Here is a 17,781-nt window from a genome sequence, read left to right as displayed (position 1 = left end):
CCTCCATTTGGCCTCAATAGACGGGTCTTGCAAAATTCAACAAGATTCCCGCTTCCAGGTTTTCATAGTGCCTGCCTGGGTTATATACCCATGGTTCCCGCTGATATGGGGAATGAGCATAAAACATTACATGGTTATTTCCAGACAAAAAAAATGCTGGTTCAGTTATGATGTTGAAAATATTCTCTGCATGATATAATCAATTCATACTTACAGACTCTGAGAAACCGTTTCCTGCGGCTTGGGTTGTCAAACCATAAGCATTAGGAGTGCCCACTGCAGATTGCAGATGGCATCAAATTGCTGCAAACCGCATAGGAAATGGGAAGTATTGTTTATTCTTAACGTTAACTCGGCACGGATGACTGACACATTGAAATTCAGTTTTATGGGATTATAACATTGTTAAAATTCCATTTAGTGTGCCTGAAGTACCTCCTCATCATTTGGCTGCGGAGAATATAAACCACTCTGTCCGGTCTCACACCTCTGACGTCTAGATTATGAAGGGTATCATCAACTAAAAACCTCCTAGGCCTAGGGACGCAGAGATATGGGTTGTTAACATCGTGCTATGTCACTTCGCCGATAGGCACCAGCAACATCCCTGTCCTTGGTCAAACTCACGTACTAGTGGTTATGCCATGGCGCTGAGTACAGCACCACGGGTCCAGTCATTGCTACACTGGATAGAATGATCATAACATGTTATAATAACATGTTTTGTTTATGATTAGTCAAGCAGAGTGTTCAGGGACACAGACCAAACTAGATGTTGCATATCCCATGGACCTTGGGTTGCATGTGATCACGCATCTACACCAGTATGTCAAGGTCCCTAAGAGCCTCATAGACTCTGACTAGCAATATTGTTAGTTACATAAAACCTCATTAGAAGGAATCACTACAAACCTTTTCCGGAGGGTTAAATGGGTCTGGCATATACAGGAGTGTACATTGAAATTGGGTCTCACTCTACCAGGACCGCTATACCTCAGCAGCAGGGTTATGGACCACATCCTAGCGGCTGCAGGATGGTCAAACTATTAATCTGTACAAATATTCAGAATAAACCTATTGCCAGATCGGGCGTATTCGCCATCTCTATTTTAGGTATGGTTCATACTTCCTCCAGGTTGAGGGAGGTTACGATTCCCACTATTGTTCATTTATAGCATCAACATGTCTATATCTATGTCATGTCTGAATGCAATATTAATGTTCACTCATCATTGGCCCACTGATGCTGTGTGTGATGCCTGGACTCGTTTCCACGGCATGAAATCACAGAGCTTTAAAATCTTCACATAGTCACTCATGTGACTCCGAAGTAAAAGAGTAAGATTAAACGAGAACTTACCAGTTTGAAGTTTGATCTTTATTTTATGAGGAGTAACGTTGAGGGATACGTGCCCTCCACGCCCACCCTCGATCATAAAATTCAACTGGTATCCTATTTCTCTAATCTTACTATGTTCAGTTCATTTACTGTTATCTGTGATTTCACACCGCTGTTTTGAAGATTGGCACGCATGCGTCCTGGCGGGTTCTTCACATAATCCCTCAACGTTACACCTCATAAAATAAAGATCAAACTTCAAACTGGTAAATTCTCATTTAATCTTACTATTTTGTTGTTAAGAGCTTTCCTTCGCATAGAGACAGATTAAAATTAATTGTGGGACTGGTCAATTAGAAAGCTGTGAGGCCATCCACATCCTATTAAAGCCTGTATATATCCAAAAACATTAATTCATACAGGTCCTCCACTGATTTTCCATCAACCATGGTTCCATAGCCTTTGCCAGATTATACGTTTAGCCGGACCAACAGTGGTCCCGTCATAATAATTCAACATTACAACCTCTGACCCACTCCTGTGTCTCTAAAACACCAACACCATAGGCATCACAGAGTTCCTGCATGGAACCACCATGGTTGAGTAATTTCAAAAGTTCTGCCTTATCTTGTATCAAAGTGGACGATCTTATGCCTGACATTCTTTATAATGACAAATGTATAGGTTTATTGGCAAAGTATTCACATACAAGGAATTTGCCTTGGTGCTCCCTCCGCAAGTGACAACATGACATACAGTGACAGTTAGGAATGACAAATAAAACATTTGGGGGAGGGGGTGGGCAGGATAAATGTACATATCTGAATGGTTTAAGAAACAAATAAAAAGCTGGAGTAACTCAGTGGGACAGGCAGCATTTCTGGGGGAGGTTTAGGGTCGAGATCCTACTTCAGACTAGTCAGGGGAATGGGAAACAAGAGGTGTAGATGATGATCTGGAGAGATATAGAACAATGGATGAAAGATATGGAAAAAAGTAACGATGATAAAGGAAACAGGCCATTCATTGGTAGTTGTTTTTTGGGTGAAAACGAGAAGCTGATGTGACTTGGATGGGGGAGCAAATGCCGGGGTTACTTGAGGTTAGAGAATCAGCATCGTATGTGTAAGCAGCCAAAGCAAAATATGAGATATTAGACAGGAACATGGATAAGCAGGTTTGGAGGAATATGTGCCAAATGCGGGCAGGTGGGACTAGTGTAGCTGGGACATGTTGGCCGGTGTGGGCAAGTTGGGCTGAGGGGGCCTGTTTCCACACTGTATGTCTCCTTGACTCAATGGGTGAGGCCGGGGTTGCCATGGGAATCAGTTATAGTGATCATTTAGCCGAGGGTTAACAGGAGTTGTGAGAGGAGAAGGAAAGTGGAACAAAAGCTCTGAGATGTGGTCAGTTAGAGAGTGAGTACACTGACAAAAGAATGTGGAAAGTGTCCCACGAAGAGCAGTTGGACATTTGCAGTGGATCTGACTATGTTAAAGGAGGGAAAAAATATTGAGGTGTTTTGAGCCTTGACTTATCGCAGTAATGGCTGGTTTTGATGTTGGCAAGGAAATCAAGTTTCCTTGATACTATGGAAGGAAATTAATCAGCCAACTGGCATAAAACACAACGTACACGAAACATGAAATTAACTTGACAACTGAAATTATTGGGGATGTGGAAAGATTGGGAAGGGGAGAGGGAGTTGTTGAGGGGAGTCAGTCTCAGATGACCCCACGACAGAAGGGGGAGTAGTTGTACAGTTTGATAGCCACAGGGAAGAAGAATCTCCTCTTGGCGTTCTGTACTGCATCTTGGTGGAACCAGTCTGTTGCTGAAGGTGCTCCTCAGATTGACCAGTCATGGAGGGGGTGAGCTGTATTGTCCAGGATGCTCCACAGTTTGAGGAGCATCCTCCCCTCCAAGACCACCTCGCATGTGGTTGAATTTGATGGGCTGAAAGGCTGCAATGAGCCCAAACAGAAGAAGTATCGTTGTTCCTCAAGTTTACATCCTAACTGTAAAGGAGGCCACAGACAGAGGCAGAGTGATACGGTGGCGCAGAAGTAGAGTTGCTGCCTTACAGCGTCAGAGACCCGGGATTGATCCTGACTATGAATGGTGTCTGTACAGAATTTGTATGTTCTCCCCATGACCCACGTGGGTTTTCTCCGATATCTTCAATTTCCTCCCACACTCCAAAGACGTACAGGTTTGTAGGTCAATTGGCTTTGGTATAATTGTAAATTGTCCCTAGTGTGTGTAGGATAATGTTTTCTATGTTTGTGTGTGATGATCACAGGTCAGTGCAGACTCGGTGGGCTGAAGGGCCTGTTTCCGCTTTTCTATCTCTAAACTAAACTGAACTAAGATGCCAGAGTGAGTATGGGAGGGAGAATTGGGTGTCAGGTATGAAGGATATCAGAGTGATAGATTCATAGACTTAAACAGCACGGAAACAAACCCTTCAAAACACATTCATGCTGACTATTGGTGTTGGCAACGGCTTTGGCTATTTATTGTCACATACTCTGAGAGACAGTTTTAAAGAAAGGTTAGTTTGTGCATCATCCACTTAAATGATGCTATATATGAATATAATCAAGCCAATTGCAAGTGCAACTAAGATGTCTATCTGAACTGGTCCCATTTGTCTCCATTGGCCCGTAAACCTCTTGGCCTTTAATGAACTGAATGCAAGTATTAACCCAGCCAGCATTTGTCTTGTTTTTTAAATGCAGAGGACCTCAAATGCAATGCATTAGATTGAGATGTGTCAGTGGATTGTTGCTTTGTTTGGAAGGACCACTTCGGCTCCTGGATGGCAGGAAGGGAAAAAAAGAGTGTGGCATCTCCTGTGTTTATATGATTGGTACTGTTACCAACTCACAGTCTGGTGAGCAGTGCCTGCGAGCAGGTCTTGATGCCGAGATGCTTGATTGTCCTCGACACGTCTGATGTGCATCCATGAAGAAGTTGTTTAGCTTAGTTTCGGGATACAGTGTGGAAACAGGCCCTTTGGCCCACCGATCCACGCCGACCAGCGATCCCTGCACACCAACATTACCCAACACACACTAGGGACAATTTACACTTATACCAAAGTCAATTAACCTACAAACCTGTACGTCTTTGGAGTGTGGAATGAAACCGAAGATCTCGGAGAAAACTCATGTGGTCACGGGGAGAATGTACAAACTCCGTACAGACAGCACCCGTAGTTGAGATCGAACCCGGGTCTCTGGCACTAAGAGCGCTGTAAGGCAGCAACTCTACCCCTGCATCACCGTGCTGCATTGTTGCTGAACCCTGCCAGACATGGGCCTGGTGTGGCAAGCTTGGGTCTTGTGGCTGGGCCAAAACAACCCTTGCCCAGCAAAAGAGCGCAGCGGTAGTTTTGCTGTTGTACAGCACCAGAGTCCCGGATTCGATCCCGACTACGGGTGCTATCTGTACAGAGTTTTGTATGTTTCCCCTGTGGCTATATGGGTTCCCTCTGGGTGCTCCGGTTTCCTTCCACATTCCATAGACACGCAGGTTTGTAAGTAAATTGGCCCTCTGAAAATTATTCCCAGTGTATCGGATAAAGCTAGATTACGGGAGATCACTGGTTGGCTTGGACTCGCTGGGCCGAAGGGCCTGTTTCCACGCTGTATCTATAAAACACAAATTCCCCAAGAAAGGCTTTGCCTGCTAGCAAGCATGCCATTAGGGAACTTTCAAACCATTATAAAAGAAGTGAATAATTAAAATTGTTGAAAGTTGCGAAACAATAAAGTAACAAATCCCATGAGAAAAATTAAAATCATAAATGCTATCACAATTACAAAATAATGTGACAATATAATTACAATATTCATACCTATCTTCCTTGCAACTATAAAATCTCTCTGAAAGTAAAGAATTCGTAAACTCTGTGCCAGATTGAAATTTGATTCCAAACCTGCCAGCACCCAGGAGAATAGGTGTTGGCAGTTCTAAGCAGAACTGCGATTAAAACCCAGCAAAATCTGGACTAGTGTTGGAACACATGAAGGACATGATTTTTGGTGCAAGATTTGTTCAGAAATACACAGAGAGAGTGTCTTTCCTTTGCTTATCACTGACGCCAGCATAGTATCAGTTGAAAACTGCAAATTTAAAGTGTGCTTTTTAACTTACACCATTTGTGGAAGAGCTTACCAAATGTGGACTTTAGAAATGCAGCATGGAATCAGGGCCATCGGCCCACTGAGACCGTGCCGACTAGCAATCACCAACGTACACTAACATGTTCTTACACACTGGCGACAATTAACAATTTTTACTGAAGCCGATTAACCTACAAACCTGTAGGAAGGAACTGCAGATGGTGGTAAGACTGAAGATAGACACAAATTCCTGGAGTAATGGGCCTGTCCCACTTAGCCAATTTTTCAGGTGACTGTCAAGAGTGGAACACACACACATCGCTTCCTTCACCAGCCCGTTATGCACACGGTGCAAAGCCAATGCGATGAACAGGAAGTTTGGCGCTGTAATTACAATACAGTGCATGGGAAGGGTCACGTAGGTCCTTTAAAAGAGGGGGGAGAAGGGGAGAGAAGGGGGGAGAAGGAGTGGAGACAACTTTTAAGAAGCCAGAGATACACGGCTGTGAAGGTCGGCGGACATTAACCGGTCGGTTATCCTTGGTTATGAAAACTACTGCTTACATTCTCTTTCCCCAAAAGCCAATGAAATTCATCAGTCAGCACCGGCTACAACCTACGAGAACATATGACAACCTCCGACCTCCTGGCAACCCACTACCACTGCACCTATGGCACGAGAATTCTCGCCACTCTCCATGGCAGCTTCATTCTGGTCGCTGCTAATTTTTCAACATGTTGAAAAATTTGTGGCGACCATAATGAGGCCGCGACTAGTTCCCAGAATGTGCGAACACCTCACGACCATGAAGGCGACTCCCCGGCAACCACCGCGAACATGTGGCGAAGGCATAGTCTCCTGCAGTCAACTAATAAGTCGCCTAAGTGGGACAGGCCCATTACTCAGGAAGCATTTCTGAAGTAAAAAGATGGGTTTGCATTGGAACAGATGGATCTGCAGTTCTGTCCTACACATTTTGTCTGCACCACTGCAAAATCTCCTTAAGGTAGGCCTACTTTGGAGAAGTTCTCCCCCTGCACCCATCCTTTTTCTCCAGAGATGCTGCCTGTATTACAGAGTTGCTCCAGCATTTTCTGTTACCCTACATCAGAGGTCAGCAACCTTTTTTGCATAGAGGCCAGGGCCCATGTTTGTGAGCGGATGGCAGGCCACATCTATCACCATAGTTAATAAATAGAGGTAATAACAATACATAATAACTAACTTAGTAATTTGTAATAATACATACTAATAATACATAAATTAGTAATAATTCATATTAATGCACAGTTTTCAATTAGTTTTCTGCAGTTTCCAGATTGCCTGCAAGGTCCAGGACTGGCTGTAACGCCCAGGTCGCCTGCCTCGGGACTAGCTGCAGTTTGCAGGCCACCTGCGTGCCCCGGGACTGGCTGCAGCGCCCAGGTAGCGAAATCCAATTGACAAAAAATACGCCTGTGGGATGGATAATTTTGGGTTATTGGCCGGATCCGGCCCTTGGGATTTGAAGTTGAGGGTCCATGCTGTTGTGTGCCTTGAAAGTATAAATTAAGTGGAATCATGGGCATGTTAAAAGCAAAACCAAAGCAAAGGTTTTGTGTGACTCAAATAACCCCACAGCCTTCCGTCAACATGTGTAAAATTAATCTATATTGAAATGCAAAAGAATTCTAAGCAAAACATGAAGTGCCATGAAACTCAATGGGTCGGCCAGCATCTGTGGAGGGAAATAGACAGATGCAGTAGTTAGAGCTGCTGCCTTACAGTGCCAGAGACCTGGGTTCGATCCTGAATACGGGTAGTGTCTGTATAGAGTTTGTACGTTCTCCCTGTGACCGTGTGGGTTTCCTCCGGGTACTTTGGTTTTCTCCCACACTCCAAAGATGTACAAGTTTGTAAGTAAATTGGCTTCGGTCAAATTGTTAATTGACCCGAGTGTTTAGGGCAATGCTAATGTACGGGGTGATCGCTGGGCATGCGGACTCAGTGGACCTGTTTTCACGTATCTCTAACATCTGAAGTCTAAAAATCTAGTGGGATCCTTGTACAGCCTGATGGAGGTAGTGGGTAGAAATTTGAGTTGAGAGAGGTGGGGATGGGACAAGACCTGGCAAGCGATCGGTGAATATACTTGAGAGGGGTTCAATTGATTGATGAGTGGACAAAGGTTAGAGATAAAATAGAGAAAAAAGGGTGTCAGACAATGAGAAAAGAGGAGGAACAAAATATAAAGCCAGAGGGAAGGATGCACGTGGAAGGGGATAACAGCATCTGCAGTTTCTTGTGTCTGCAAACAAATTCTAGACAGATTGTTATATTTATAAATTTACATTTATCACTCCATTTGGCAAGTTGTGATGTGCTGACTCTTTCAACATTGGTGGCCACCTTTAATTCTTGCTATCGGCAATATTCAAATGCAGTGTGTTTGAAGAGTTGCCTCAATCTGTTTGAAACTCTAACCATATTCTATTCCAATGCCGTCCTCATGCAAATATTAACACACATCAAAGGTTGTAAGAATCCTCTTCATTCCCATAACATTTTGAACCACTTCACGTGTGGTCATGTTCAGACTTATATAAAAGAGTTTTAGCTAACCATGACAGGAACTTGGTTTAGAATCATATAGCATGGAAACAACTAGCCCAGGCTGACAAACATGCCTCATCTGCACTAGTCCCACCTGCCTGCGTTTGGCCCAAATCCATCTAAACCTATCTTATCCATGTACCTTATGCTTCTTAAAAAAAGCGATCGTACCTGCCTCAACTACATCCTTCGGCAGTTTGTTCCAAACACCCACCACCCTTTGTGTAAAAAAATGTACCCTTCAGGATCCCATTAAATCTTTCCCCCTCACCTTAAAACTACGGTTTGTCCTCTGGTTCTCAATTCCTCTGCTGTGAACAAAATAATCTGTGTGTGTTACCTAGCTCTTCCTTTCATGAATTTGTACACCCCTCTTCCCTCCTTCTCCTCCGCTCCAAGGAATAAAGTCCTAGCCTCCTCAACCTCTCCCTAAGGCTCAGGCCCTCGAGTTCAGTCAACATCCTTGTAAATCTTCTCTGCACCCTGGTGCACCCTGCAACTTGGCTTCACTCAGCTAATGTGAAAGCATTGCTTACTCTATGGGATCATCTCGTGAAAGTAGAACTCGCAGTTCACAGATGAACACAGACTTTCATTTCCTTATTAATGTCACCCAGAGAGACTTGATCCTAAGAATGAGGAGCAGAAATAGGTCACAGTCTTTCAGGCCTGCTTCACCATTCACTTTGAAAATAGACACAAAATGCAGGAATCACTCAGCGGGAAAGGCAGCATCCCTGGAGGGAATGAATGGGTCAAGACCCTTTTTCAGTCTCAACCCGGAACGTCACCCATTCATTCTCCCCAGAGATGCTGCCTGTCCCACTGAGTTACTCCAGAATTTTGTGTCTATCTTCGGTTTAAACCAGCATCTGTATTTCCTTCTTACACACTTCTCACACAGTTCCACTATCCTGGTGATATAGTGCTATTGCTGGAATGTTACTTCGATCCACCATAATGAAAACTGATGCAAGATACCTGCTAATTGTATGATGCCTTCTTGTTATCTATGATCAATTCCCCCAGCTCTGTTTGCAGAGGCCACAACTCACAATGATAACTCTGTCTTTGTGCCTATTTTTAGATATCTAGATATCTAGTTTTTTTTTCCTTCCTTATTGCTGTCTAATCTTTTCCTTTTGCTGCTTTGTATATTATTTCCAACAGGGTCACAGAGACGCTTTCAGTTACATGTAATATAATGCAACCTTTCCTTTTAATTTGGATGAAAACTGCAGATGGATGCCTCTTGTGTTAGTGATGGGCAAACGTAACCTATTAGTGAACCACGTCTGCACCCTTGCCATTGTCCCCTCATCCTTCCTGTAATGCTGTAACTGTGATGGTGTACAGTTGTAGAAACAATGCCTTGAACTCGAATGGGGGAAAATAAAATCCACGAGGGTGTTACAGACTGGAGGTTTTAAGGTCACAATGTCATAAGGAATACAAGTAGAATTAGGCCATTTGGCCCATCAAGTCTACTCCATCATCCAACCATGATCTGTCTATCTCTCCCTCCTAACCCCATTCTCTTGCCTTCTCCCCGTAACCTCTGACACCTGTACGAATCAAGAATCTATCTTTCTCTGAGTTATAAAGAGAGGCTGCAATGGGCTAGTTTGGTTTTTCCCAGAATGTAGAAGGATGATCTTATAGAGGTGTGTAAAATCATGAGAGGAATAGATCGGGTAGGTGATTAGGCGAATAGTAGGTGATTCGAGGACCAGAGGACATAGTGGACATAGTGGACATAGTGGACATAGGTTTAAGATGAAGGGGAAAGTTTCAATAGGAATCTGAGGGATAACTTTTTCACACAAAGGGTGGTGGGTGTATGGAACAAGCTGCCAGAGGAGGTAGTTGCGACTGGCACTATTCCAATGTTTAAGAAACAGTTACACAGGTTCATGAATAGGACAGGTTTGGAGCATGTGGACCAAACACGGGCAGGTTGGACAAGATTCACTGGAATTTAGGATGAGAGGGAATCTTATAGAAACATACACAATTCTTAAAGGATTAGATGGGCTAGATGCAGGAAAAATGTTCCCCATTTTGGGGGGGTCCAGAACCAGGGGTCACAGTTTGAGAATAAGGGGTAGGCCATTTAGGACTGAGATGAGGAAACACGTTTTCACCCAGTGGGTTGTGAATCTGTGGAATTCACTGCCACAGGAGGCAGTGGAGGCCAATTCACTGGATGTTTCCAAGAAACGTTAGATAGAGCTCTTAGAGCTAACAGAATCAAGGGACATGGACAGAGAGCAGGAACAGGGTACTAATTTTGGATGATCAGCCATGATCATATTGAATGTGATGCTGGCTGAAAGGGATGAATGGCCTACTTCTGCAGCTATTTTCTATGTTTCTTTGTTTCTAGATTAGCTGGAGCACGTTGGCCTGCATGGGGATGGGCTGGGCAGAATGGCCTGTTTCCACGCTGTATCATTCTATGACTATGAATCTATGAGGGATGCCCTTATAGAGGTATATAAACTCACGGGAGGCATAGGTAAGGTGAATAGCCACAGTCATTTCCCAATGGTGGATGACTCAAAAGCTCGGAGGCATAGGTTTAAAGGGAGAGAGGAGGACATGAAGAAGAACTTGGGATGGAACCAGAACAAAAATTTACATCCCTATTTTACTAACTGTTTCAAATCTACAAATGCAATCTAGCTGGTTGTTATCCAGCTCAGTCCACATGGTGCCGTTCAATTTACATTGGACAACACCAGTAGACGGTTTTGGGTATGAGGTGATGGGGTTACAGGATAAAGTGAATACTTTGTCATAGATTCGATGAAATGGAGGAGTCTCCATCAATGTTTTAGAAACATAGAAAATAGGTGCAGGAGGATGCCTTCGAGCCAGCATCGCCATTTATTGTGATCATAGCTAAATCAATAACCCGTGCCTGCCCTCTCCCCATATCCCTTGATTCCTCTAGCCCCTAGAGCTCTAATAGAAACATAGATTTTTTAATTAATTTTTAATTATTTTCTTTTTATTAATTTTTTTTTCCTTTGAGCGCGAACGCAGTCCCCCACTACCACAAATTTTGCAGTCAAGTATCCCGCATTTGGGGACATCGCAGGCGTCAGCACACCCAAAGTGCAATGGGATAGCCTCGTCCTGGGAGAACTGCCTTTTTTATCACGCTCTCTCCCCTGCCAGGTAAGTAACTACATGTAACAGGTGAGGAAATTTCTGGTTCCGTCAAAACCTCACTTGGTTTATGAGATGACTACGCACTTCAACTCTGGATAAATCACAAATCAAACCAAACCAGTGCAATCTGCAATGTGTGCCTATAACCTGCTGCTTCATGTGTAGATGACAATAAAGGAATCTAATTCTAATCTAATTCTAATTCTAGTCTGGAACAAGCAAGGTGTAACAGCTTCTTGTATCTTTTGCCTTGCTCTGGGCGGCTCAGTGGCACACCCTTGCAGTATCAGAAATCCAGGTTGGATGCTGAGCGCCTGGAGGAAACCCACATGGTCACTCGGAGAAACTCCGCGCAGACAGCACCCGTAGTCAGGATCGCTCCCGGGTCTCTGGCGCTGTGAAGCAACAACTCTACCGCTGTGCCGCCGTGCCGCCATTTCTATTTACTGTATACTTTCCCCTTACATTTGGCTTTCCAAAGTACAACACTTCATCCCTGTCTGCATTAAACTTTATCTGCCGACATTTCTAACCAATGTGAATCCTGCTGAATCCTTTGATAACCTTCCTCACTATCCACAACTCTGCTAGTTTTTGTGTTGTCTGCCAACTTAATAGCCAACCCACCGAAAATTCTGCCCATATACATAATATCATAAACAAGTGAAGAATGTGAAGATGACACAGTTGCCATATTGTAGGAATGAATAAGCACACAGAATGGTGTGGTTTAATTCTGCAAATCTTTGAACAATGAGCTGCTGTTCCACTATAAGGAAGGACAAGATATCTAAAGCTCCGAAGATAGACACAAAATGCTGGAGTAACTCAGCAGGACAGGCAGCTTCTCTGGAGAGAAGGAATGGGTGGTGTTTCGGGTTGACACCCTTCTTCAGACTGAAAGTCATGCGAAAGGGAAATGAGAGATATGGACAATGATGGAGAGAGATATAGAACAAATGAATGATAGATATGCAAAAAAGTAACAATGATAAAGGAAACAGGCCATTGTTAGCTGCTTGCTAGGTGGGAACAAAAAGTTGGTGTGACTAGGATGGGGGAGGGATTGAGAGAGAGGGAATGCAGGGGTTACTTGAAGTTTGAGCAGATGTATAAAACTTTTCTGTTAGACCACATTTGGAATAATGTGTCCATTACTGGTCACCACATCACAGGAAGGGTAAGGATGCAGCAGACATTCACAAGAATGTTGCTGGGATTAGAGTATTAGCTAAGGAGAAGTTGGATAAACGTGGATTGCCTTCCCTGGAGCCTAGGAAGCTGAGGGGAGACCTGAGAAAAGCATGCACTGTACAATTATGAGAAGAATTGATAGGGTAGATAGCCACTGTCATTTTTTTCCTCAGGATTGAAATATCTGCTACCAGAGGGCATAGCTTTAAGGTGAGAAAGGGAATGTTTAAAGGAGATGTGTAGGAATTTTTTTGCACAGAGTGTGGGGGGTGCCTGGAAAGTACATCCAGGGGGTGGTGGTGGGGGGGATGTGGAAACAGATATGCTTTAGAATTAAGAGATATCCCGCACTATTCAAAGGAGTGTTGGCAGACACGCTGCTTAAATCAGCATTGCGGTCAACACATTAATGGTGGACACAGAATGCTGGGGTAACTGGCAGCATATCTGGAGAGAAGGAATGGATGACGTTTCGGGATGAGACCCTTCTTCAGACTGATGTCAGGGGAGGATGGGACAGAGATAGAATGTAGCTGGAGACGACAGTAAGACTAGTGGGAGAACTGTGAAGGGGGAGGGGATGGAGAGAGAGGGAAAGCAAAGGCTATTTGAAGTCAGATAAGTCAATGTTCATACCGCTAGGGTGTAAACTATGCAAGTGAAATATGAGGCGCTGTTCCTTCAATTTGCGCTGGGCCTCACTCTTACAATGGAGGAGGCCTAGGACAGAAAGGTCAGATTGGGAATGGGAGGCGGAGTTATAGTGCTGATCAAACGGGAGATCAGGTAGGTTAAGACGGACTGAGCGGAGGTGTTCAGTGAAACGATCGCCGAGCCTGCCCTTGGTCTCGCCGATGTACAGACGTTGATCGCTGGAACTGCGGATACAGTAGATGAGGTTGGAGGAGGTGCAAGTGAACCTCTACTCCACCTGGAAAGACTGTTTTGGTCCTTGGATGGAGTCGAGGGGGGGCGGTAAAGGGACAGGGGTTGCATCTCCTGTGGTTGCAGGGGAAAGTATCGGGGAGGGGTGGTTTGGGTGGGATGGGACGAATTGATGGTGGACCTGTTCATGTGCTGTACTGGTCTATATTCTATGTTGTCTGCATCATCCTTAATGAGAGGGAAGAACCAATATGAATTTCCCTGAGACAAGTGGTTGGATCTAGAGAAGATACAAATGTGGGGAGACAGGAATATGGTTTGTGTAGGACTAGTGCAAGGAAGTTCAAGTTCAAGTTCAAGTTCACATTTATTGCCACATGCTCCAATAATGGTACAGTGGCATTAGATTTTCCATGCAACCACACAATCAAAAAGAGCACAATACACAATGGAATATAACATGAACATCCACCACAGTGGAATCAACATTCTTCACTGCGGTGGAAGGCAATAACGTTCAGTCAGTCCTCCTCCTTTGTTCACCCGTGGTCGGGGCCATGAACCCTCCGCAGTCACCGCTACGGATGTCCCGATGTACAGGCCCACTCGCCGGGATGCTCAAAACTCCGACATCGGGACAGACGGACGCTCTGCTGCTTGGAGGTCCCGAACAACTACAACAAGACCACACTGGGCATCGATTGATGCTTGATGTCAGTGTGGTCTTGTGGGGTTGTTTAACCTGTTTCCATGCTGCATCACTCTGTGCTTTTATAACAAGTACAACGTTTTGGTGAAAATGTCTGTTTTCCTGAGCGTTCCTTTACAATGTATGCCCGCACACTTTGTGCAGATAAGCTATTAGCTTATTGGAAGGAAAATAGTGTTGTAACTCATTTGTAACAAGGAAACACTGTCTCGAATACTCAATCTGCAGTATGGACATGAAGCCTCAGCATGTATGTAGGTGTTCAAGATCTTTGGTGTATGTACACCATTCCTTCATGCATTTGTGAAAACACTATCTTCTGTCTGCTGCCTGCGTGCAAAAAGGAATTGTTCGTATATTGCCGGAAAGGGCCAATGTGACATATTTAAGAAATACCCTTATACATTAATGTATGAATGAATTTAGATGTTCATTGTATTCCTCAGCCAAGATAGTAAACAGATTACCTGGATTTTATCTCTTTGTGGTTTGTGGGAATAGTTTTGCATTAATCAACTGCTGCTTTTCCTGCACTACAACAGTGACTGCATCTCAAGCCTACTTTGTGGTTTGCAAACACTTTAGGTGTGTTTTAGGAATGCAAATCTTCTGCTTTTTGGACATTGAAGCTGAAAAATGGAGAAACAAGTTTTGTTCCCCACCTTAGGCCACTTTGCAGTAGCTAACGCACATGGAATCAAAGTTCATATAGAATTTATGAATGCTAAAATAAAGTTTTATGTTGCTGCTATCTTTTATCGGCATAGATAATAAAGAAGGCAATAAAAATACAGCACTTGATGAATCCTGTTATATTTTATTCAAATGTACAAAAAATGGGGACAATGCCATAATCTAACACACACACACGCAATGTAAAATTGCTCGGTAATTGAACATGATCCACACATAGGGTTCCTGCTGATTTAAATGTAGCAAGAAATGCTATACTGTGCACAACACTGAGATCTAAAGCAGAACCATTAATTTAATTTTTTAGTTTAATTTGGAGACACAGTTTGGAAACAGGCCCTTCGGCCCGCCGTGCCCATACAACCAACCTACACCTGTACACGCGTTCTATCCCACATGCTAAGGCCAATTTACAGAAGCCATTTGAGCGACAAACAGGTCTTTGAAATGTGGGTAGAAACTGGAGCACCTGGAGAAAACCCACGTGGTTACAGGGAGAATGTACAAACTCCGTACAGACAGCACCCATAATCAGGATCAAGCACGAGCCTCTGGCACTGTAAGGCAGCAACTGTGCCGCTACGCCTCTGTGCCGCTAATGTTGAGACAGATGCAAGCCTGACCGAAGTAACCATGCAATTATATGCAGACATCCATCAGGCAGTGGCTAGGTTTCAGACAGCATTATTTTTCATTTCCCGATCCCAATGGATTTCATCCCAGAGTTATCAAAGAAATATGTAGGAAGGAACTGCAGATGCTGGTTTAAACCAAAGATGTACACAAAACACTGGAGTAATTCAGCAGGTCAGCCAGCATCTCTGGAGGAAAAGAATATGTGACGTTTTGGGTCGCGACCCCTTCTTCATGCATGGTTGAATTTCGGGCTATAGAGACTTCTAATTAGTTTTTTCTCCCTGAAGCAGAGAAGGTTCAAGGAGGGCTTAATAGAGATGCTCAAAGTAATGAAGGCTTTGATAGATTGAGTAAAGCAAGGCGACTTCCACTGAAGGGTGAATTGGGAACTAAAGGACAATGGCATTACATTATTGACTAAATGGAGAAAGTGCAGAATTCATTTACCCATGCATTGAGAGTTGGAATTCACTGCCTCAAAGGGTATTGCTGGAGGAAGATTAAGTAGCAACTTTCAAAAGGAAATTGGATATATTCAGGATGGGATAGGTGGGAAGGGGGTTGGAGAGAATGCAAAGCACTGGGACTAATTTGGCAGCTTTATCAAATGGTGCAATATATCAACGACGCTCCTGAATTGTACTGAGTACTTCATAGAGTACTAAATGATTCCATGAGACATTAGTCATGACAGCATGGCTTCTTCCCACTTGTTTTTAAAGTGCACGCCTTAAGATTCTCTCTGGTTGATTTTAACTGGTGTGAGAGGGGAGTTGGAACAATGAGCTGCCAAATTATGATTTACGAGAATGTTGCCAGGACTAGAGGGTTTGATCTATTGGGAGAGGTTGAGGAGGCTGGGACTCTATTCCTTGTAGTGCAGGAGGATAAGAGGTGATCTTATAGAGGTATATAAAATCATGAGAGGAATAGGTTGGGTAGATGCACAGAGTCGCTTGCCCAGCGTGGGGGAATCGAGGACCGGAGGACATAGGTTTAAGGTGAAGGGGAACAGTTTTAATAGGAATCTGAGTGGTAGCTTTTTCCACATAAAGGGTGGTGGGTGTATGAAATGAGCTGTCAGAGGAAGTAGATGAGGCAGGGACTAACTAACATTTAAGAAACAGGTACATGGATTGGACAGTGAGTCTGACGAAGGGTCTCAACCCGAAATGTTACCCATTCCTTCTCTCCAGAGATGCTACCTGGACCGCTGAGTTACTCCAGCATTTCGTGTCTGCCATGGATAGGACAGGTTTGGAGGGTTATAGGGTAAATACGGGCAGGTGGGAATAGTGTAACTTGGACATGTTGACCGGTGTGGGCAAGTTGGGTCGAAGGGCCTGTTTCCACACTGTATTACTCTATGATTCTATGAATTAGTCAGGATTGACGATTCCTATCTAGAAATGTGGCTGCATGTGTCTGCATCTCTCTGTCGAACAGGGATAGGATGGAATTTGGCCCTGATGCTGCCACAGATAATTGGACTTGTGGCATGTACCGCCCATACTCTGACATGACTAATGACCATTTGAGCGAGGTACTGAAGCAAACACAATCCGTGAAAGAAAGACTTGAAGTTATATCGTACTTGTCAGGGTAGTAAAGCATCATAATACCATTAGAGCAGAGTGAATCATTTAACAGATCTCACTCACTGGCCTTCACATAGTTACAGCTTTATTTTTCTGTAACATTAGACTGGTCCAAATTCAGGGAGTCTGAAGCCAATCTGAATGAGTACGCCACTGTCATGACTGATTTCACCAGCAAGCGCATGGAGGAGTGCGTGCGGGAAAAGAAAGCCTGGATGCTCCCTAACCAGAAACCATGGATGAACCGTGAAGTACATTCCCATGTAAAAGGCCAGGTCCGCTGCATACAAGTCAAATGATCCTGAGTGGTTCATGAAAACTAGTTATGATCTTTTTCAAGCCATCAAAAATGCCAAGATACAATATTGGGACCACCATGAATGTTAGTATAATCCTTCGATCAACTACAGACTGTACCAGGATCTGAATAGTATAACTGGCTGCAAAGTGGTCATGCAACATCAGATCAGACTGATGAACATAATGCTTTCTATGCTCGCTTTGAGTAGAACGTCAACGAGGCGATGACAACCATCCCTTCAAACTGAAGCGCGCCTCTTCCCTGTTGTAGGTTAGATCGGCCTTCCTGAAGGTGAACCCTTGGAAAGCAACTGGCCCGGATGGAGTCCCTGGCCATTTCCTCAGGAAATGCGTGGACCAACTATCAGGAGTGTTCACGGACACCTTTAATCTCTCCCCTTTCCGTTCTGAGATACCCACCTGCTTCAAGAAGAGCACTGTAATCACGGTACTGAAGAAACGCAAGATCTAATGCCTTAATGATTATCGTCCAGTGGCCTTGACATTCACCATCATGAAGTGCTTTG

General features: G+C 44.0%; 1 non-coding gene across 1 annotated transcript; it reads right to left on the bottom strand.

Annotated features, from left to right (window-relative positions):
- Positions 1 to 11,094: 11,094 nt before the first annotated feature.
- LOC129695945 (U1 spliceosomal RNA) lies at positions 11,095 to 11,253 on the bottom strand. The gene has a single exon (XR_008723256.1). It is a non-coding gene; the product is annotated as a U1 spliceosomal RNA (small nuclear RNA).
- Positions 11,254 to 17,781: the final 6,528 nt, after the last annotated feature.

This window comes from Leucoraja erinacea, chromosome 3, assembly GCF_028641065.1.
Source record: "Leucoraja erinacea ecotype New England chromosome 3, Leri_hhj_1, whole genome shotgun sequence".
NCBI classification, from domain to species: domain Eukaryota; kingdom Metazoa; phylum Chordata; class Chondrichthyes; order Rajiformes; family Rajidae; genus Leucoraja; species Leucoraja erinaceus.
The sequence above is the reverse complement of the archived record's forward strand: the minus strand, read 5'-3'. Positions and strand labels throughout refer to the sequence as shown.